Raw genomic sequence first — 23,070 nt, 5'->3', positions numbered from 1 at the left:
AGAAACAAAAATAAGGTTAGTTACAAACAGTTCATAACTTTAGACATTTTTTTGTGCTGGGGACTATTTTATGTTTTTTTCCAGTCAATTGTACTATACTTTATCTTGTGTTTAAACTGAACATCCCTTTTCCAATCTATCCTCTAATATCCTCTAGTTACCCGTGGGTGTCCGAACTATACATACACAGACAGTGAAGCGAATGAGAGATGTTGCTTGCCAGACCATTTACACTATGGACGAACTATTAATTCAGATGTCACGTGTTGAGACTAGAGATGCTCATATCCAATGGCCAGAACATGAAATGAATGTGTCCGGAGAATCCATCAAAGTTGTATTGGACCATTACTACAGTGCGACCGCACCACAACAGCATAATACTGGATGTATTGAAGATAGCTCTGAAGTAGTCGCAGATCAATTCACACAATCTACACCCACCAAAAAATTGCCACCAAAAAAGCTGTCAACATTGTTGTGTTCTCCCATCAATGTTGAAGTAGCAGATGTTGAAATGACAGAGAATGAACCAGCAGCAGCATTCACCGACGCATCAGAACTTGACAGCAGCGATATTTCTTTCAAATGTGGTGATATGTCCTCAACGTCACAGGCGAAAACAACTTTGACGCCGGATGACAGTCTAATGAAAGAGGGCAAATACATAGTATTCGACAGTTGTTTGATGAATATTATAAGTATGCTGAAATGTGGGCATTCCGTTAGAGGGAAAGTATGTGAGAAGACATTGATTCATGTCACTCGTCAAAAAAAGGCAGTAATGTCAAAATAAATGCCGCCTGTATATTAAATCATATGTTCTCATGGTCTGCACAACCGATGTTGGGGAAACTGCCAGCAGACAATCTACTGTGTGCAGCTGCATCACTTTTTAGTGGGTCCAGTTTTAGAAAGTTAGAGTCTTTCTTTCAGTTTGTGGGACTCCATTTCATTTAAAAAACGCAGTACTACAAATACCAACATGATTATCTGTTTCCGGCCATTAGTGATGCTTGGAAAATTGAACAATTGTCTCTAGCAAGTACATTCGAAGGCAAACGATTCAGGTTAGCCGGCGATGGACGGTGCGACAGCCCTGGATTTTCTGCCAAGTACTGCACCTACCACTTTCAGGACATGGATAGTAAGAAAATTGTGAGTTTGGTGGTCGTGCAGGTAACACAATGTACATCCTCAGTGGCCATGGAGAAACTAGGATTTATAAAATCAGTGTAATATCTACAATTGAGGGGAATGCATATCGACCTCATAGCCACGGACAGACACGTTTCAATTGCCAAGACAATGAGAGAGTGGTTCCCACATATTAAACATCAATTTGATGTATGGCATCTTGCTAAATCAATCAATAAGAAAATCTCGGCTGCAGGGAAAAAAAAGGGTTGGAAAGTATTTCAGAGTGGTCCCAGTCTATCAGCAACCATCTTTGGTGGAGCTCCAAAACTTGTGAATGGTCCGTGGAAATACTACTTGAAAAATGGCAGTCACTGATGCACCACTGTACCAACGTTCACCGCTGGTCAGAAAACCTACATTTCCACCAATGTGAACATGGCCCTTTGTCCCCAGTGGAGGCACGGAAGAGGAAGTGGTTGATTCCATCTTCACCGACACACAAAGCCATTGAGAAGATTGTTTTCGATAAAACTCTATCAAGAGATTTGAGAGGACTGACAGAATTCTGTCACACAGGAGGTTTGGAGGTGTTCCACAGTATGTGCCTAAAGTACAGGCCAAAGCGCTTGCATTTCAGCATACAGGGCATGAGACATAGGACTCTACTTGCCGTCTTGGCCCATAACGAGAATCTCGGCCGTGAACAATTTAGGACTACGGGTAATGTAAGGATGCCTCGCTACACTAAGGCCTTTTCAAAAAGAAGTAAGCAATGGGTGATCAAACCAGTATATGAGGAAATGGAGTTCGACTTTGTCAAAAGCCTTATTGTTGCTGTATTAGAGAAGCACAGATATGGAATTTTGAACGTTTCTGTGCAGAGCACTGATCCATTGCCACCAAACATTGCCACTGTGCCATGTCCACCCAAAGGAGAGCTGGTTGTGAAGTACAAATCCCGGTTTAAATAATTGTAATACGATTGTCTTTTTGTAAATAAATGTTATTGTACAGTGTACATACAAAGTATGCTAACCCTAACCCCTACCTTCACCATCCTGGGTGGCGAACAACCTGGGTGTCATCTTTGAATTCTGTCTCTATGCACCTCATATTGCTGACCTTGTCTATATGTGTATGTATATATTTTTGTTGATGTAACTAATTTTCGCAATCTCATGTAAATGCTGCGCACTGTTAACCGAGGGGAGGCTTGCATATTGCAAATAATTAAACAAACAAACAATAAATCTCACTTTCAACTCAACTCCTCGGGTACTTTATACTTTCCCTGACCTTCCCCAAAAAATTTAAAGTCTCAATAGTTATGGTTCTTTGGGGCTGCAAAGCTCGCAGACAACGAGGGCAAAATTGGGGGCCTTAGAACGCGCCAAGCGAGCCATTGCAGATGGGAGAGAAGCCAGTTCGCATTTGCACATTGAGGCGCAGTACATAGATGGATTTGAAACTTCAAGTTCTCACAGATGGCTTTACTACGGGATGTTGCAAAGAAAGAATGTATGCTCATTTCTAGTGAAGGTCAGCGGCTTTGATTTTCAGCTTGCGGCCTGAAGAGGCCCACAACTCGCACTGGCAGTATAAGGTTCTATTGTTTTTTGACCTTGAGAGACAGGGACCATGCCGAAAGAACTTTATTTGAAGGGGGGGTGCAATAACGTAAGAGACGATAAGGCAGAAAATTCTGAAACTAGACCGAGTTTCATGTTAGTTCAGTATACGAAAAATCGTTGTCAAGAGCACAGTGGGATTTACGGACTGCATTACGCAGAGACACAATGGAAATTGCAAATATAATGTAAGTAACTCTTTAGAGGCTTTTATACCGGAATGAAGAATTAATGAATGGATGCATGAATAAATGAATGAATGAAGAGCTAGGAAAACGTTTGTGGGATCGTCCTTGTAGAGGGCACTTGGGCATGCAGGTCCACATTCCACACGCATGTAGACAAACAGTCATTTCTCATTGTGTGCTAACCTCGATTTATTTTGTTACTTTTCGCATTGATTTTAGAGCCGAACATACTCCATTGCACTATCCTTGAAAGCAAATAGTTTCAGCTCGGCCGTAATAAATAAAATGAATAATATTAATAAAGATCGGCTGGCGAGACTAATTATAATTTTTATGTTTTCAAAACAGGTATATCCTTCCCTACTGCGACTGCCACCAGTTACAGACCCCGGCAGACGGCTTCTTCAACCGCCAGCTGCAGCTTCTTGTCAACAACTGCACCACTTTGACAATCTTATGGGATGATCGCCAAGGGCCCATATGTCCTTACGCGGTACTAGCGGCTAGAAGCAACATATCAACCTTTACGCTGGCGTAGTGCCTCCTTGATGGAACAGCCTTGCGGTTCACTGTGCGACCAAAGTGCTTCTTTTAACGAAAACCAACACCTTGTGCACCATAAAGGAACAGCGCGTGACTCACGATAAAACGGAACAGTTTTTGCGGATAGAGATAAAAGAAAATAAATGGCATTCCGAGTTAATATGGCAATTGCTGAATATTCTATAAACATTTAATGTCAAATAAATGTACTTTACCAAATGTACCGTGTTCTGTTTGATTTTAAAGTACAGTTTCATATTCCGAATTGTGGCGCGCTGTGTTGTGAGTTCATCTGTGCTGGTTTCCGGGTTCTGTGTGAACGCGCGTAGAAGACGACTGGGCGTGTTTGCCTACGCAGCACAGAAACGTCACGGAGAGAGGCAGGGAACATGAATGTTTTGATAATGTCAGGCTCAGGGGCAAGGGATATGATTTAGTGCCGCAAAAGCAGGTCAGCCAGGGCGATGTGGCAAGTGATAGGATTATCACAAAATGGCAGCTCCCTGATGCCTGTTTTCGCGTGCGTTTAATGGACGAAAACTCAGGTAAGGTCCATAGGAAATGTTTCTAAAATCGAGCGACTTAGGCTTAAAAACACATGGCCGACCCGTAGGGGCAATACACATTTTTTACCGAACCATTCCTTTAATCAGAAAGTCAGTAATAGTCTTTTCATTGGAATGTCGTAGCAACCATAAAGGGTAGAAAATAATGCTTTCTAATGGTTCTGCTGCTTCTCATATCATGAACTGCATACATGCAGTGGATGCAGTTCACAGCTTTATTTACCTTAGTTTGGGCACGTAAAACCTTACCATTGTTTTCAGAATGTGCACGTACAAATTTCCTATTGATTTCGTTTTCACCTTCTCTAGCAGTATGAATTTCAGCATAATGTGTCTATCTTTAATGACTGTAGGGTAAATTATTTTAAATTATTTTCAACTTGTTTGCATGATCTATAAAAAAGTGGTCTTGTAAATTAAACAAATGAATTGGCATGTGGATGGTTTGCTATACACCAAGGTTCAATAGTACAGAAACGTTTTCAGTCAGGTAATTCCTCTGGAAGCCTTGGGTTTAGGTGGCTTTCTATGATTCAATCAGCTTTGGATTTTAGAAAGCTAAAACAAAAATGTGATTTTCCAAACAAACACAAATGTATGGATGTTAGGTGAAACCCACTACGAGAATGGAACGACGCGACAGTGTTTCCACAAGTTCTTGATTTCTTAAAGCTAGATGCCAGAGCTTACAGAGCTTCTATGATAAATGAAATGTTAAGCAATGTAGAATTTACTAACTGGATGCAAGAAAGACATAAGGGATTGGGTGTAAATAAGAGGTTAATGATTAAAAGGAATATTTTTGGTGAATAGAATAAACTTAGTACAGATTGCTCTTCAATCAAAGTAATTTTAGGACTTTACCTGGCTCTACCCAACATGTCAAATCTAAATTGCTATTAAACAAGATGGATCTTGAAATTGTAGTAGTTAGACTGCAGATTATATGCATATGTTGTTTAGAATGTTCCAGATTAACCCTATAGTAAGGCAAGGTTTATGGGAGGATTAACATGATGGCTGGTACTAGGATTTTGGGAGACAGGCCATGTGTGCTATTTACCAACTCAAAACCTGTTAGAGGATGGAGGAAGAGAAGCCAGTATTGGTCCACAGAGGTCTCATTGTAGCATAGAGGTGGATTTAATGCAAATAGGGGAATGGAAGCAGAATGAAAAATTAGAATTAGTACGGAAGGAATACAAGACACGAAACAGGAATATTTGGAAGCCGTAACCTTTACAACTAGGAATGGGAGGAAACATTTCTACATATTGGTAAACATTATTTTGACCTCTGTCACTGAAATTACAATTCTGAAGCAACAATTAACTGGATTAAACATGTATCCTGGCAGGCTATTTTTTTTTCTTTTTCTCTAAATCTCTGTGTGGATTAATTTTAGTTATTACCAAAGGGGCTCCTGTCCTAGATCATTCATTCTAAATGACTTTCATCTTATTCAACTCCTCGCCAGATTAATATGGCAGCATAAAGCTGAACCTAATACATCTTGTTTATTAAATCAAGTGCAACAAAGTGCAAAAATTAAAAGAATACATGAATCTGTAGAGCCGAAAATCCTGCTCTGTGGTTTCTATTTCCCTCCAAACCCCTGCCTGGGCATTACTGATGCTGCTTGTCTCAGTGGCCCACTGCTCTAGGCACCCTATTACCATTTTACCAAAGATTTTACCTGTGTCATCAAGGCGGGAGATAGGGAGGTAATGTAGATGAGGGGTCAAATCTGACCCTCATGCCCTCCGCACGACTCTTGACATGTATATGATATGTCTGTTATTTATAATGCTTCTATATATAAAGGTTTCTAAGCGTGAACCCGGGGATCGAACCTGTGGTGCTCTGTGTCGTCCTGTTTCCAAGGCGAGCATGTTGCCCCTGAGCTATCCTCCCGAGACTAATTGTCACGTAGAGAGCAAAAAAATAGATGTGCCTCATTCTTAGGCACATCGCAGCAATCATCAATCTATCGTAGGTGTGGAAAGCGATATTCTCTTAGTCAACCATTCAGACATACCCATTTGATGATTTGGACATCATGGAATTGATATCAATCGATCAGGTCGACTGACTGGGAAACCAGAAACCAATGAAGGCATCACTGACATCACAACATAGCCGCACTTATAAATGAAGCACATATTCATCCATTAATGAAGCTAAACAGGCTTGCATTCATTTATTCCAGCTACCTAGATAGTTGGCCATTTGCAGAAATTCAGGCTAAAATCCTCATAATTAAAAGCGAGAGGGCTTAATTTCGTGGTCTCGACTCATGTGACCCAGGCAGAGACAACTGTTCCCAGAGAACCAGAGAGAAGAAAATACAAGTGTTGCCCACGATTCGTTAACTGACTGCACTCTCACAGTCTTGGGTGATCAGAGAATAGCAATATTAGAGAACGCTTTGAACCTCCTTGTTCTTTCTCATTATCTTGAAGAGCTACATTCAGTCTGAGTCCCAGGGCTGGGAAGACACATTCTGCCCAATCCAAATTTACCCTTCAAATGGGGGCATCATTTGTTGCAAGTGCCAATAGTCTTTCAGCGGCCCTGCAACATTGTAGACTAGTGCTAGTGGAGGTGATCCTAGGAGGAGCCACTGGATATAGCTAAACAATTACAAAAAAAAACGTATACATTCATTATATATAACATACCCAACCGGGAGGGAACCTGGATTTGTGATGTCACGTCAGGAAAAAAACAGGTGACACATGCATAGACGCTGAGAGCTCTAGATGAAACTTGTTCTTCTGGCGTGATCCCTGTTTTTTTTATTTGCTAATAAGCAACAGTAACTTTGCCCCAGGTTTGTGTCTTCCATTCTTGTGGCTGGGAATTTCTGAGGGGCCCAAGTGTACTACGCAAATAATTGGGGTGACTGTTAAACGAGCCTGGCCATGCTATACAAAGCTTGCTAGGTTCTTTCGGCAAGAAACCACCTCGTCCCGTTGCTTGCGGGAGGGGCTGTGTGTTGACCCGTGGAAATCGACATCCACAATCTCGCGTGAATGCAAAAGACGTTGACAGGAGCCACCTTTGGAAAATTCCTGCCCGCTTCCCATGGGAAACCTATCAAACCGGATGGCAGAGTGGCAGATTGTGGGAGAGCCGGTGCCTGAGATACCTCAGCTGATCAGGGAATGTAGGTATAGACTCAGCTATGCAGCAAAAGTGGGGAGAACATATATGTTCAGTGGTTCGGGTATGGTTTTTTTCTGGGGTGGTGTAAGGATACCTGTTTGTTGGGCGGTCAGTTTGGCCGGTATGCTTAGACAGTCAGCTTAGCTTGCGGAAAAAGTTTCCTAAGTGTCTCTTCGAGATGTTATCCTGTAAAACGATGCTACAGAAGAGGGACAGCAAAATTGTCTGGTTACCTTATTAGAAGAGCAGGAAGGTGGCTGTGTATATGTTATGTTGTGTCTTGTTGTTGTGTTGCGACAATTCTTCCTCTATGGTGGTGGTGACGTCACCAATGAGGTTGTTCAATAGGATTTGAAGTGTACAGAACGTGATAAAATCTGGTAGGTCATTTACTGATTGTTGTTGCGAGTCAGTGTTGTGCCATTGGCGTGGAGCGTGAGGAGCACGCAAGTAGAATTGTGCGTTAAGGTTTCGGGTGAAGAGCCCGCAAAGGGCTGGTGCATGGAGAATGCCTGTGTTTATGTTGTTGAGCCAGAGAGGCTGAGAAAAGATATGTTATGTTGTATGGATTTAAGTAAGATGTGTCGGAAACCTCGATTTGAGGTCAAGTAAGTATTGACAAGTATTGTTTGAGGTACCGCAATGGGGGATACGCCTCTTCAAAATTCATGAACGTCCCTTCCATGATACTAAGACAAAATGCTCAAGTATAGCACAGAATGGACTCACGACACAAAGAGCAAATTGGCAAAGCCATGGCCCAAAGACAGAAGTTCTTTCAGATGTGTGCAGCAACAAATGGTCACTTATCTACAGGCAGCTTACAAGGGGAGTAAATTAAGCAACCGATTGGCCATGATAGAGTTGTGGAAAATGTTTTAGGATGAGGAAGGGGATTTGACTCAGTGACATTGGATGCTGAGACAATGGGATGCGGAGTGCTCCTCCTCCTCCTCAAACAGTAGCTGCAGACATAGCAATAGAGAGCAAGGGGTTTTACCCCATGAAAGAATAAAAATCAGTGGCAGGATAAACAAATCCCACTATCACACCACCCGCGTATAGTAGCAGAAACGCACAGGATAGCACAAGAAAAGCCAATAAAGCGACAAGTGACAATAGCAGCAAATGTAAAGAGCGCAACGAGATGTAAGTGACATTACAGGAGAATGACACAGGGAAATCAGGGCTCGCTATGGGCCAAGAGGTACTAGCATCGAATGAATGGAAAGGGGGACAGATATTTCTCAAATTGGATGGAAAACCATCAAGTGAAACAGGGGAAGTGGAAAAGGAAACAGTGCATCATTTTTTTTTATTTTTTTTATATTTTATATATAAGACAACTAAATCTAGTGCCATCTCCAGTCTCTGCTGTCATATCTATATCGCAACTGCCATTATCCCATCGGTGGTTTTCAAATTATGGACATCCAAAATTGAATAATTCTAAAAATAAGAACTTTGTTATCACCACAAATAATCTGTGCCGATCTCTCATTTATGTCATATTCCATTCTTGACTGAGGAAGCATGTCTCTGAACAAGTGTCTTTTACAATTAAGGGCCGGACAGGCCATGATGATATGTTCGATTGTCTCTAATTGGTCCTGTTGTAAGCAGAATCTTTAGGATATCAATGCCTCTGGTAACTGTTAAGTCCTTACCAGCACCTCACGAGTTGGTAGTAAGTTAAGCCGGAGGCTTAGGAAGGGGTCCCTCATCATGGGTGATGGACATTTTTGGAGGTATTGTGATATTTGATTCAATGCACGCACTTCGGTTTCACAATTTAGAGCAAGCTGGTATTGAGCTTTCAAGTGTGTCATACAAATCCAATCATTCCGTTTAAGTCTTTTTTTAACTTCTTGCAGTCGATTGAGAAGCATCTCTACCTTTATTTCTTCATTCTCCATTATTTCGACATATGCCTTTTTCCACATGTTCAGAATCCTCTGATTTGACGAATAATTTTTCTGGTGTAGTATGTCAATTGCCCGGATATCATCTTTCATCAACCTCTTCCTTCAGAGACTTAAGCATTTCCAGTTCCTACCCGATTCTAATGATTGTAAAGCTAATTCATAGCATATGCGTGGAGTTAGATAGGCAGGCGGTAGGGAGAGAATCTTACGATTTCCCTTCTAGCTGGTTCCAAATCTCGCGTGGGAGGTTCAGCATTGCTTCACAACCATACATAAGAGTAGCCACTATTTCTGCCTATAAAAAGTAAGAATCGGTTTCAGTGAAAATGTTCCGTATTTATAGTGTAAGATCATTCCTTGTCGTGCTAATGATAGAGCTTTGGTTTTTAGCTGTTCTGCCCATTCTTTTTCAGTTTCTGATTGGTTCAATATAACACCCAGATATTTAATTGTGTTCACCGTTTCTAGTTTTTTTCCTTCTCGGAATATTGTTAGTGGTTTCTTTTTAAATTTTGTTGTCGGGTCAACGTCATCACTTGTGTTCTTTTGGTGTTAATCTTAAGATCATTCTCTGTCTCGTAACTTTCAAATTCTTTCATTCTTTTTTGCAGACCAACTTGGGTTTTATCAAAAATTACTAGATTGTCTGCGTACATAATGTATGCTATCTGCCTGGCATTCAATGCAGTGGATTTGCTACAATGGATTGCTGATTAATGTCTCGAGATGAAATAATGTCGCCACCAGGGGGCATCACTGTTTTAAACTGTTCCAGGTTTGGAATTCAGTTGACAAAAATCCATTTTGTCATAACCTGATTTTTATCATCGTATTTGTATATAAGGCTTTGATCGGTTCAAGGATATTTTTGGGACTTTCCAGGTAAGTTTTCCCACAACTTTGTTCTGTTAACGGCCGCAAAAGCAAGTTCGAAGTCTCTAATGGCTTCTAGTTTTAGAATGTTGAGTAGGATCAAGTTGATATTTTTGTTCCTACATTCTTAACAAAGCCAGTTTGTGTAACGCTCACCTTGTATCTACAGGGACGCCACTCGACTGGTCTGGGACGATTCTGGGAACACTGCACCTTCTCCGAAATTTTTTAGAAGACAGGAGGTTGATTTTAGCTACTACACCTTCCCTCGAGGCCCACATCCTGGGCTCCCCTTGCAATTCCCCTTGGAACTTTTCTCACCTTGGGTTTCGTTAAGGTGCGCTCTATGTCCTGCCATGCTGGGCAGCGGCGCGTCATCGCTTGGCACCGTACCGCTGAGTTACTTCACTGGCATGGGCCTGGAGTCCAGACCGGCTGCAACTCCACTTTTGAGTTAAGTCTTTCGTATGAAGAATGAATGTCTGTAATTGTAGATGCCCCGAATAACCTTCACCTTCTTTCTTGCAGATGCCGAAGGGATGATGGAGAAGTCGAGCTGATACAGAGGGCTGAGCTCGAGAAGATAAAAGGAGCGCAAGGCATGGTGCTAAGAGCGTCCTTGGAAGTTGGCCAACCTGCGCTGTTGTTCCTTGCAGGTTGCCAGAAGAATCCTGGAAGAAAGTGGTTGAACGAACCAGACGCCGGATGGATGATGTTCGTGTGGCGGTGGACTTCCAGGAGAGCTTGGTAAGTAAGCTTACTTATTGTCTTATTCTCGTCCTTCTTCCCAGGGATGTTGCTGGAGGAAGATAGTGAATTTCCAGGAAGACTCTGGATGGATGGCGGAGCTGGATGCTGGGCAGGTAAGGATGACTAACGTGGTTCTTCTTATCCACTCGCCCGTGCAGGCCAAGATGCTGAGCAGGACCCGGTGAACGTCATGCTGTAAGAGCAGAATAATGAGAAGCACGTGCCTCGGGTCGGGCGTGGTTTAAATACCCAGCAGGTATCCCAGGGGCCTTCGGGGCGGGCCCCGCCCGGATGCTAGACTGCATGTTGCAGTTCCCCATTGATTCTTGTGGGGGCAGCCATGTTAGTCCATTGCCCAATGGAATCCACACCTGCCATATGAGCCTGATGCCAACGGCACCAGGACTGACTCCAGGGCACCCGAGAGGGGCACGATTGGGCCCTTCGAGCCTTGTTGAAATATTGTGGCGAGGGCCAGAGAGCCTGAGTTCCTTGGCCTGGTGTTAAGGTCGTGACAGTTTGCCTTGAATCTAGTCTTCCCGCTGTTTTTGCCCACTCAGTTAGTCTTCGCAACAAGAGTGTTGCAAACACCTTGCCCAAGGGATCTAGATGCGCTATTGGACGATAGTTCACTGGCGATTTCCTATCACAATGCTTGAAGATGGGAATTAAAATAGCTATTTTCCATGTAGTCGGAATGATCTTATATTCAGCAATAATCACAAATATTTTAGTGCCTAGATCTGCCCATACTTCAGCTTTCTTTCTGAGCATCTCGTTACTTAGCCCATCTGGCCCAAGTGCACGGGATGGATTTAGGTGTTTGATGTGTGTCAGAATTTCTTCAAATTCCAAAGAGATGTCCCATTTCTGCTACTTATTAATCAATAGATCTGTCCAGTGATTGTTTTTTTTCTTGTATAAAATCGAAAAATAGGATATCCATTATACTTCAGGGCCATCAAATATTAGTCTCTCATGTTGCTGGTAGTTTTCATTCAGCATGTTCCATAGGTTTCTGCTTTTTTTGTTTTGGAGTGCTAGTGGCATTTTTTCGGTGTCGACTTGGATAATGTCTGCTTTTAACATTTTAAGCCAGTTCTTATATTGCTGTTTGAGTTGTTTCACAGCTTTTGCACTATGCTCTCATCCTAGCTTTGTTGTTTTCTTTTTATGTTCCGTCGTAGATCTTTTTTTTCCCTGCTATCTGGCTATTATACATGTGAGTGTGTTTCACATTGGACGTTTGCTTCTTCTTATTTACTATCATAAATGGTTTCAACATCCATCGATATTCCAATTTCTTGGTGTCAGAACGGGATGATAGCTGGAATGTGTTCTTTAGTCCGGCAAGTTGTGTTTTGGATATCCTTAGTCAATTCAATCCACTGTTAAGTTCCAAGGCAGGTTCTGGCACTTTGTTTATCGCAGAAATGTTGGACATCCATTCAATGATGATTTTATGATGGTCGCTGGTGGCAGTGAGTTTATTGGTAATCTTTATTATCGCGTCTATGATTCCATCTGAAGTGCAGATATAGTCCAAATAAGCGGTCGATGAACCTCTCAACCAGGTTGTATTAGGAAGGATATCATCTGTTCAAGAGCCATTTATTAGCGTCAAGTTTCTTTTTGCCAGCTCTTTTGTCCCTATTTGGGCTCTCAAGGTTGTTTTTCTATTTTGGTTTTCACTCCATTTTGGTCGAACAGATGTATGTTCATATCGCTGCACACTATAAGTTCTATTTGTTTGTATTTTCTATGGGTATCGTCAATGGATGTTAGAACCGTGTCTATGAAGATGTCAGCATTGATGTCAGTTTCGCTCCAGTTGTTCTTCTTGGTACTTTCCTATTGTTCTGACTCTTTAGGAGCAGAACATACATTGGTTTGGTAGATTTAGCATAAATTAGACTTTAACTTCTTTGTCAACTTACAGTGTGAGTTATATTCTTCTTTGTTTCCGATGTCAGCATTGATGGCAGCTGGATCCAATAGAGATTCAATATCCCCAGTTTCTTAGTTTTTTTTTCCTTTATAATTTATTGGTTGAATTTCACTTTTATATTCGACCACAGTGATTTGGGTTCAGGCATTGGGATTTAGAGTCTTGATAACTTCCATTGAGCCATCTATTTTGACTAGCGTTAATAGTCCAGGCGAAGGGCGTCCTTTGCGTTGTTTTATGGCTGGATTCATACAAGTCATGTATCCGTCACAGATTGAAAGATTGACTAGCCATGTTCCTTGTAGGCATATTATCTGGTGTTCTTTTAGATCTTTATTTTCACCTTCCATCAAATGGCCGAACCCCTATAGTTCCAAGAACAGATGCTTAGGCTTGAATTATGATTTTTGATTCAATGTTACTGGTTTCTCAATTTTTGTGTTTTTATGGGAAGTTCCTGCTCATCTATTTGTCGCCAAATTGGTCGGTAAGGCGAAGGTGATCTTCTTTATGTGTCAAGGTTTCTAGTTCTATCATTTTGGACCATGAGGCATCCATAATGGTCATCGGTTGCTGTATCCTTTGATGAGATCTAGTATTTTTTTCTTTTTTCTGTCGGTTGTCATCTTCACTGTTGTAAGAGTTGGCAAATCTATCTTTGTCAAGTCTCGTACAGCGAAAGCCTAATTTTGCAAATATGCCTGCTCTATCCAACACCATTTCCAGCGTATGGTTTGTTTTGAATTCTATCCAAATCTTGTCTGTGCTTTTCTCACGGATGAATTCGACCAGTTTGATCTCGTCTGAAGTATGGCTTTTAGTTGCAGGATCATATGAAGTAGGCGTAGAATGTTCTATTTACAGTTAGCCCATCATTCTTTTCGTCTCACCGATCCAACTTTATCGTGGTTGCTAGATCATTACGTCTGGGATCAAGAAAGATGGGTAATTTAAGCCAGTTTTCTGTCATTTTTATAGATTGTGTTCTTGGATGATCATCATCGTGCGGCTTATCCGACTCAACTTATAGATCTTGCAAAGTTGTGTCTGATATATTATTGTAATCTGTCCTTAGACTCTCTAGATCACTGTCTGAGATATTTTCACATGTGAGTTTGATTGTATTGTTGTGCAAGCTCTGCCCTTCTTCATATTCATCAATTATTTTTAAGGATGGTTCATCTTCATTCATGATGTCGTTAATAGAGGGTTTTTTCGTCTTATCTAGATATATAGAGAGCTTCATCAAGAGGTCTTGTTGAATTTTATTATCGGTTAATACGGATTAGACAAAGTCTACTGAATCCCTGTTTTTTTTATGCCTAACTGTTTTTTTTGTTGTGTCACAGTTTTTCCCGGTTTACTTTGTTGTTGAGGTCCTGTTGTTGCAGGAATTGTTAGGTTTCTTAGGAATGCCCTGGAACCTCTTTTCGTAGTTTTCCTCTTCTTTGGAGCGGGTTGTCCTTTATTTGCTAGCATTGTGATACTCTTCTCCTGGGTATTGTTCTGGTCATTTTTTATCCTGTCAAAGATCGGGAAGATATCCTTGTTCTGATGCATGTGATTTCGCCTTCACTTGCCATGTTTCTTGTCTCCCTAGCCTCGGATCACTTTTCAGTGCAGCTTGGGGGACCTGCACTATGTTGTCAGTTTAAGTCAGTCTTGTTCCACTTTGCTTTCCTACTCTCACCAATGGATTGTCACTTGTCAGTTTACTATCGGCCTGCAGTGGTGAAATGGTTGGTTGAACTGTGTCAGTTGACTATCTTTTTCCTGTATGTGGTGCTTGCTGATGTCGTTTTAAATCAAGATCTCTATCGCGAATGTTTTTGAGTTGTTTGTCTGCAAGCAATTCCAACATTGTTGTGGTTAGTAATGCTTTATCAGCTCTATCGTTCTGTTACAGCACTGACATCCTTTATATCCATCCTGTTTATTTCTTCTTTTATTATCCTTGCGTTGAAATAAATTGGCTGACAGGGTGGCGTTGGTCTGGGCATATCCTTAGATGTAAAATGTAAGGGTGTGGAGGTCATTGCTGCCTCCGGCGAAGTTAGCTTCTTTGTATGTGGCATGTCAAAAACTTCTGTTTGTTTTTCGTGGTTTGTCATTAAGGCTTCTATATCCGTTATGTCCAACGATAGATGCACTGTGCGTCTATTGTATAGTGTATAGTGTCGCCAGCAAAAGGGGGGTTGACAACATTTTGTTTTGTTGTTCATATTTCTGTTGCCATAATCGTTTCACTTGGATGGCCTTATCTATTTGGCTCATTAATGACGTCATGGTTGAATCCTTCCAGTCTGATCGGGACTTTGTATCACTTGTCTTGTTCTCTTTATTAGGGGAGTGTTGTATCAATTTGTGGTTCTGAAGTACCGTTTGCAAATTGTTTAGTGTTGTTTTAAACAGTCCTTGGTCCTCACATGGTTGATCCTCCTTATTCTGATCAGTATGGTGGCAATACTCGGCTTTCTCCATGTGCTTTGTATTTCGCTTATGTAGATATAGCACTGCCTCAGTTTTACCGAGGAGATCTTCTGGATTCATGAAGGTTTCTTCGTCGTTCGAGTGTTGGTTAGCGACAGTGAGTTGGTCAGAGTTTAGGGGTAAATGACTTTATTCAGTGTTTGGTAAGTTCATTCAGTCAACCTCCCCCTGGGTCGCAGTATGTTCAACTGGCATATCAATTTTATTATGCGGCCGTACACTCACCCGCAGATCCGGGAGTTGGTCTCACCTCACCACTGCCTTCACTCGCATCTGCTTACATTTGGACAATGGTAGCTCCAGGAGTGGAGGCGGAGTGGGAGAAAGAGGAGGGTCAATTACTGAAAGTATCTTTGCGTGATGTCTTGTGCACGGTCCAGTGGAGGCAACCATGCCCACGTCAATAGCGCAGCTTGTTCACATGCCGAGTAACAATAGGTTTGATAAGGGAGATGGAATGGTCTGCTGTTATTGCCTCCTTCTGGAAAATGAAGCTGGATGACAGAATGGAAACAGCGGCCAATGTTGCAATGTTGGACGCCCAGGATAAATAGTGTGGACTCCACACAGACTTCACTAGACTCTGCTGACTCTGTGCCGCTCTGCGGGTCAGCTGAGTCTTTAAGCACGAGTCTCCGACCTTCTGGAAAATGAAGCTGGATGACAGACTGGAAACAGCGGTGAATGTTGCACGGCCAGGAAAAATAGCGTGGACTCCACACAGACTCCACAAGACTCTGCTGACTCCATGCCTCTCCATAGGTCAGCTGAGTCTTTAAGTACGAGTCTCCACCTTCTGGAAAATGAAGCTGGGTGACAGACTGGAAACAGCGGCCAATGTTGCAATGTTGCACGCCCAGGAAAAATAGTGTGGACTCCACAGAGACTCCACACGACTCTGCTGACTCCGCCAGCGCACAATAAAGACAAGGAGTAGGAAGCTAAAGAATGGGCAGAGATAATGGAGGAAGTGCAAAGGATAGAAAGGGAAGAAAAAGAGGAGAATGAGAGATTACAAAGGGAAAGAGAACGGGCCAAAATGCAAGGAAGAGAAGAGAAGGAGTGAGAGAAAGGCAGAAGAAGAGCAGGAAAGACAAGTGCAGCAAAAGTAGTAAGGATTAAGATGGATTTGGCATGTTTAAATAATGAGGATGGGGAAGGTATACAGAGAAGTATAGGGGAACTCTATAGGAGAAGAGGCACGGCTGCCCCCAAGGGCAGACAGGAGTACGGAACCCTCAGTGAGGGGGACACATGAAGATATAGACCAGACAAAGCAGCGGGATGACATAATTCTAAGTAGACTTAGCTCCAGAGATGACAGACAGGGGACAGTGACAGCAGCATCGGGACCATGGGGTTAGATGAAGACTCACAGGGGAGTGGGGATGATGAGGAGGGAAAACACTTTCGCTGACCCAGGGAAGTAAGCCTAGATGGAGACACAGTATGGGGAGATGAGGATGGCATGGGCAGAGAAGAGGGAGAAATCAAAGGGCGACTGTCGCATCTCACGGGAGGGCCGTGAGACACAGACAGTATCAAAGACAGTATCACTTTGTATGCGCAGAGGCTTAGGGCACAGCCAGGATGGAAAAGCACAGGGATGGCAAGGGCATTCACAGCCACTAAAGACATAGGGGGACAGGACCAAGGAGGGAGATTAACGCAGATCCCATTAATGGAGAAGTGAGGTGGGCAACCTCAATATATTCCATGGCAGCAAATGGACAAATACAATTTGACGATATCAGCGGTAGGAGACATGAAAACTCTACTGTCAGACATTTTTGGGGAAGTAACTGATGATCTATGGAAAAGAGCAGGATACTCTGGAGTGACAGCATAAAATATGGCACACGATGGTGCACCATTCAATAACTGCAGAGTGGCCGTATGGCAAGCTCTAAGGGTGCAATACCCTGACACTTCGGACATAAGCGCCAAGCTACAAGAGAGATGGTGTCTTGAGACGAGAGAACTGTGGGACAAACCCGTGGGGTTAGTTTATCATATATTATGTCAGGGGCTACCAGACCAAGTGCAAAAGCACCTTAAGGAGCTAGTAGTGATGGAGGATAAACCATAGTCAGAGATACAGCTAAGCATAGTGCACTATTGTTGGATAATGCAAGAGAATGTGAGAAAGAAGCTGGAGGAGAGGAAACTGGAGGAAGCAAAATGAGTGCAGAAAAAAATATCTAAATATACTATAGAAGGGGTGGTGCTAAGAAGCAGAGAAGGAGTAGTTACTCAGCATGTGCAGAACAGACCGCAAATGGCAGGGGAGGGTTCGCAGGATGAGGGGATATGAATCAGTGGTGAAGAGGACAAGGAGGAGGTCTCTCAGGGAAGACGGTCCGGACACCGAAGGGGGACAGCAAAGGCCAATGTGTGGTCCCATTGTATGTTGGTTTTGCGGGAGTAAAGGGCACATAGCTCGAGTATGCAGTGATAGAGTGGCAACATATCAAAATGTGCGAATGCAGCAACTACCCATGTACCAGACTCATCAGAATGGACAATACACACAAGACCATATGAAAGCGGAGACATACGCACCACAACAAATGAACACCCAAGACATGCAGACGCGGCAATATCAGCCCATGACGCATGCATTTACAGACACAGGGGCCCATGCAGCAATCACAACCAATGCAACAAGCACCAATTCAACAGAACACCATAGCCATGACACATGCAGACTCTACGATGCAGCTGCAGCTGCAGACTCCTGTGTGAAAACTGGGAGGGCGACCATTATAGGTAGCAATCCATTCACAGGGATAGAAATGTCACTATATCCACAATAGGACAGCCCACAGACAGACCTGATGTGTTCGATCCAATCTGTTACACCAAATCCGGATGAGGAATCACATATAGGGATGACCATAGTTAACAAGACTTTTTTCTTTCTCGTGGATACGGCATCAACTAGATCCTGTGTTAGGGAGGGGAGATATCCAATGTCAGGCATTGCCATGAATGTGCAGGGATTTTCTGGGGGGTGAATTTGGTTTCTTTTACTGACAAATTATCACTTTTTACGAATAACAAACAAGTTCTTATTTAGACCAAAGTTCCCTTAGATGAGAAGGAACGAAAGTGGATTTCAATAGAAATCGAGGCATCCTTAGTGAGAGACAAAAAAAATAATATTGCAGTGATTGCAAGAATAATGACTGACTAACATGGCAGATGAGGAATTATTCCAAGATGATCGATCAGACAATGAGGTGATATTTGACATGAGTATTACACATTGGGTGGGAATACATTCCAGGGAAGTGCCACAGAGAATGGCAGTGTTGTGAAAGCAACCTCCACCATTTCTCAAAAAAGACTCAGGGCAGGTTCCCAGTGTCTTATGGACCACTAGTCCCTATGAGGTGGGTTTGTTAAAAGGGAAAGAAAAAGCTCAAACCAGGAGATTTTCTATCAAGGGTGAGACAGTGGGCCTCATTATGGGTCCAGCAGTAGCCATGCTGGTAAACACTGGCACGGATGCCGCCGGAGTCATTAATTTACCAGCACCCGGCAATGGGGACTTACCAGGGCATTACAGCCTCGGTGGACCTGATAAATCCCCATTGCCTGGTGCCGGTATTTATTACTCCCATTCCCATTTGAGTCCCATTGGACTCAATGGGAATCGGGAGGACAGATGCACCGGCACCATTCATGAATGGTGCCGGTGCATCCGTCGAGGACTGCTTGCGGGTGCCGGTACGCCCACCAGGTCAGACCTGGTGTGCAGTAAGGCACCCGCGAGCAGAACTCGTAGTTTGCTTGTCCAGTAACGACGGTACCGGCAAGCTTACCGGTACCATTGTTACCGGACCGGCAACATTGTACTGAGGCCCAGTATTTCATATCAAGAAAAGCAGACAAGGGCATTTATGAGACAATCGCCACATTCATGAAGCAGCAAATATTGTTACCATCAGAATCGCAGTGTAACACAGCTGTGTACCCTGTGAAAATAGTGACGGGGTCTTGACATTTTATCCAGGACTTACACTCTCTGAACCAGATAGTTAAGGCAAAATGTCCATTAGTTCCAAATCCAATGTCAATTCTGTGCAGCATCCCAACGGAAGCTACGCACTTCACGGTGATAGACTTGAAGAATGCCTTCTTTTCTATACCACTTCATGAAGAATCACAAGACCTGACATTGTTCCCATATAGAAACCGCAAGTGCACATATACAAGATTACCACAAGGGTATTGTGAGCCACCATCTATTTTCAACAGGGTCCTTCAAATGGATCTAGACAACATACAGATAGAGAGCATTGTCATACAATATGTAGATGAAATGTTTATTTGCAGCAAGCAAGACAGAAGACCAGTATCGAAATCGCTCAGTGTATTTACTAACACTATTAGCAGGAAAGGGCAAAATTACAATATTGCCAAAAGGATGTGGTATGCATAGGACAATTGATATCCCAGAAAGGGTGACTCCAGAAAGTGCAGAGGCGAATTGCAGAACTCTGAAGCCAAAGACAGTGAGGGAGATGCAGCAGTTTCTAGGCCTCTTTAATTATTGCAGAGCATGGGTATTTAACTATAGCACATACAGGAGACTTTTGTTAAGCGGACTCAAGGAAGCGCAGAATGGCAAGTTGTTATGGACATATGAGATGACTGATGTATTTGAAGAGCTGAATAAAGCAATACGCACAGCTCCAGTGTTAGGGATTCCAAACTAAGGTGACACATTTTTCCTGCTCTTAAAAAATCCAGCAAGGGCTTCTCACTCCCTAGATCACCTCCTCTTGTTTGCAGTGTGTGGGAAATGGCAGATTTCGGTCTCTGTCACTGTGTTCTCTTGGTGTTCCAGGTCATATGACCAGGGGAAAACAAATGGGATGTGCTGAGGGAGGGCAGTGTTCGGGGGAGGTGGAACTGGGTCGCAGGGGTCAGGCGCACAGTGACTGCACTTTTAGCAAGTAAAATGCCCTGAAATGATTCCAGTATCCAGCAAGGGCTGCTCACCCTTAGATTGCATCCTCTTGTTCGCAGTATCTGGGAAATGTGAAATTTTGGTCCATGTCACTGTGGCCTCTCGGTTTTCCGGGTCACCTGACCTGGGGAACACCAATTGAATGCTACGAGGGCAGGCAGTGGGAGGGGGGATGTGGAGCTGCTCGCAGGGGCCAAGGAACATGGCAGTTGTGCTTTTAGCATGAAAAATTCCCCAAAATGATTACAATATCCAGCATGTTCTACTCCTGCCCTAGATCATCTCCGCTTCTTCGCAGCATCGGGGTAATGTCTCTGTCACCGTGTCCTCTTGGTGTTCCGGGTCACGTGACCAGTGGGACAACAATAGGAAGCGGTGAGGGCAGACAGTGGGAGGGGGGATGAGGAACTGGCTCACAGGGGCTGATGAGCGTGGTGCACAATCAAACTGGGAACTGACTTAGGTAAGCATGGCACATGCTTTAAAAACAATTCAATAAAGTTGCTAACAAAGGCAAAGGGTAGTTGTAGATTTAGAAAAATTAAGGACTTATGTAAAATTAGATGTCATATAAAAGACTGATTTTTCCTACCGATCCCTGTGTAAAGCACGCTTGAAGGTGGATCAATATTTTCTTTCCTTCATCCCAGTTTTCCAGGTGATTAAAGAACAATTTACCTTAAATATTAGCACAGGATTTCATTAATGACATTTGTCTGTAGTTTGATGGAGATCTGCATTTCTTACATTTAAATAAATTCAAAGTAAAGATTCGTATTTTCAGCACCAACAGCCACCGATGAGTCTTGTCTCTCGATAGTCTCTTCATTGCTAGTGCAACATTGCCTGTATAACTCAGTGAATTGATTGGTCCATTGGGTTTTCTGACTATTGCAATCCAGGACACCTTGATCACACACAAATCACCCATTGAGAGTAGTCAACAGAAATGTATGATAAACTTTGTGCATATCTTTTATCCATTTGCCTCCTGATTCCCTCGCTCTCTCCACATAGTCTCAGGGTCACACTTTATGCTTAACATAACTTTTCTCTTGATTGCTCATGCTTTTTTCAACCTTACTAACTCCACAACATGTGTCCTTCCCTTACTTTTTATGATATCACTATTCCTATTCTGACTCTGTTTTTGCCCCTTGCTTCTCCTTGGCCTACTGCCCTATTGTTTTTCTCCACTGAGATCTATTGTTCTTTTTGCTGCCCACCTTTTATTTTGCTTCCGTCCCGGTCAGCCCTGGACTTTTCCCTGCTTTGCTTGGATTGTTTCCTTTTCCTGTTCGTCTTCTCTGAATTGTGTTTTAAAGGCACCATGGCTTTGCTCCCTGGTGGTGGCACTCACAAATATGTATGGCATGCATGCTCGTCCCCAAAAATGCAGAAAAGGGGTGCTTTTTCCACTTGAAATCGGGGAGATGTGCTTCCTCGATTTTCAAGGGAAAGGGTGGCGTGTCTCTCTCTCTCTCTCTCTCTCTGTTTTTGGTCTCTCTCGCTCTCTCTCTCTCTGCGGGCAAACGTGGTCAAACATCCTTCGATACGTCATGGAGCGACATGTATCGAAGTATGTTTAAAACAATCAATCAGTTGTCTAAAAAGATTGGGTGTTGCGATATGCATTGACATTCATTTCAGCAACCTCACTCATAAAAGTGTAGAATGGAAACGTGCCCCGTCCCCGACCTGTGGTGAGGCGTTCCCACCTGTGGTGAGGCGTTCCCACCTGGCTGGCTGATGAACATAAGTCAGGGCACATTTGATATGAAACAGAAATACCACAAGCCATGAATTTGCCTGCGGCTCTGATTTTGCCTGTTTGGGCTCTGAGTCCGCTGCCTGCTCTTGTCAATCATGTTCCAATCTGATCTCTTAAAATAATGCATGCTATGTTGCAATCCCTGTAGTGAGGAGGGCGTTTGAGCATCCACTATGAAAGAACGTGTGTAGCGTTTTCACCCTTATACATTTTCACGTGTAAGGCTGATGTAAGGGGCGTCCCCAGCTCCTTTTTTCGGAAATAATGGGGTGGAGCGGGGGGGGGGAGAAGGTCTGGGGGGGGGGGGGTGCTAACATGAAGGTTCAAAAACAAGGGAAGGGAATGTTTTCAAAAGATGGGGACGAGCATGGGTACAAGATTAGACTGAGAGTGCCACCAGCGGGCTTTGCTCCTGCCTACCATTCTTCTCTGATTTCTGGGTATTAATGTCCCCCTCTCGGCTTATCCGATCCCCTGGCCTTTGTTATTAAGTGTCTGTCACCTGTCCTCTTCAGTCCAGTCTGGGTTCCCATTGTTTCTCTCCATGTCCCTAAGATTTGGACTTCTCTGCCTTATTCACTTTGTTCTGCCTCTACTCTTGTTTCTTCCACTTCTTATTTTAAATCTGAACGTCTCCGTTGAATCATTAAGACAGTTACACATTGTTATTTTCCATTTGTATTCATGCAATTTATTGTACCATTATTTTGTCATTGTGTACAGTGCTTTGGCCCTCATTAGGACTCAGGCGCTAAACCTTGGTGCTATTAGCACCATGGCCCATGCCGGAGTCCGCCATGGGGAAAGGGGGAATTACCACCCCATTCCAAGGTTGGCGGGGCGGTAATTCCCCCTTTCTCCATGGCCCTTCCCCATTCCCATTTTTGCCCCATAGGGCTCAATGGGAATGGGGAAGGCGGCAATTACGGTACCGCAAATTGCCATCAAGGTGCCTTTGCGGGTCCCTACTTTAACGGCTGGTCCAGACCAGCCGTTAAGGTCAGGAGCCGCAAAGGGACCTCGTAGTAAGGCGTTAAGGGGTTAACGGTGCCGCAGCCTTTTACGGTGCCGTTAACCCCTTAACGCCAGGGTCCTAATGAGG

The sequence above is a fragment of the Ambystoma mexicanum genome, chromosome 3p, assembly GCF_040938575.1.
Source record: "Ambystoma mexicanum isolate Mex_15411 chromosome 3p, UKY_AmexF1_1, whole genome shotgun sequence".
NCBI lineage: Eukaryota > Metazoa > Chordata > Amphibia > Caudata > Ambystomatidae > Ambystoma > Ambystoma mexicanum.
This window is presented reverse-complemented; position numbering follows the sequence as displayed.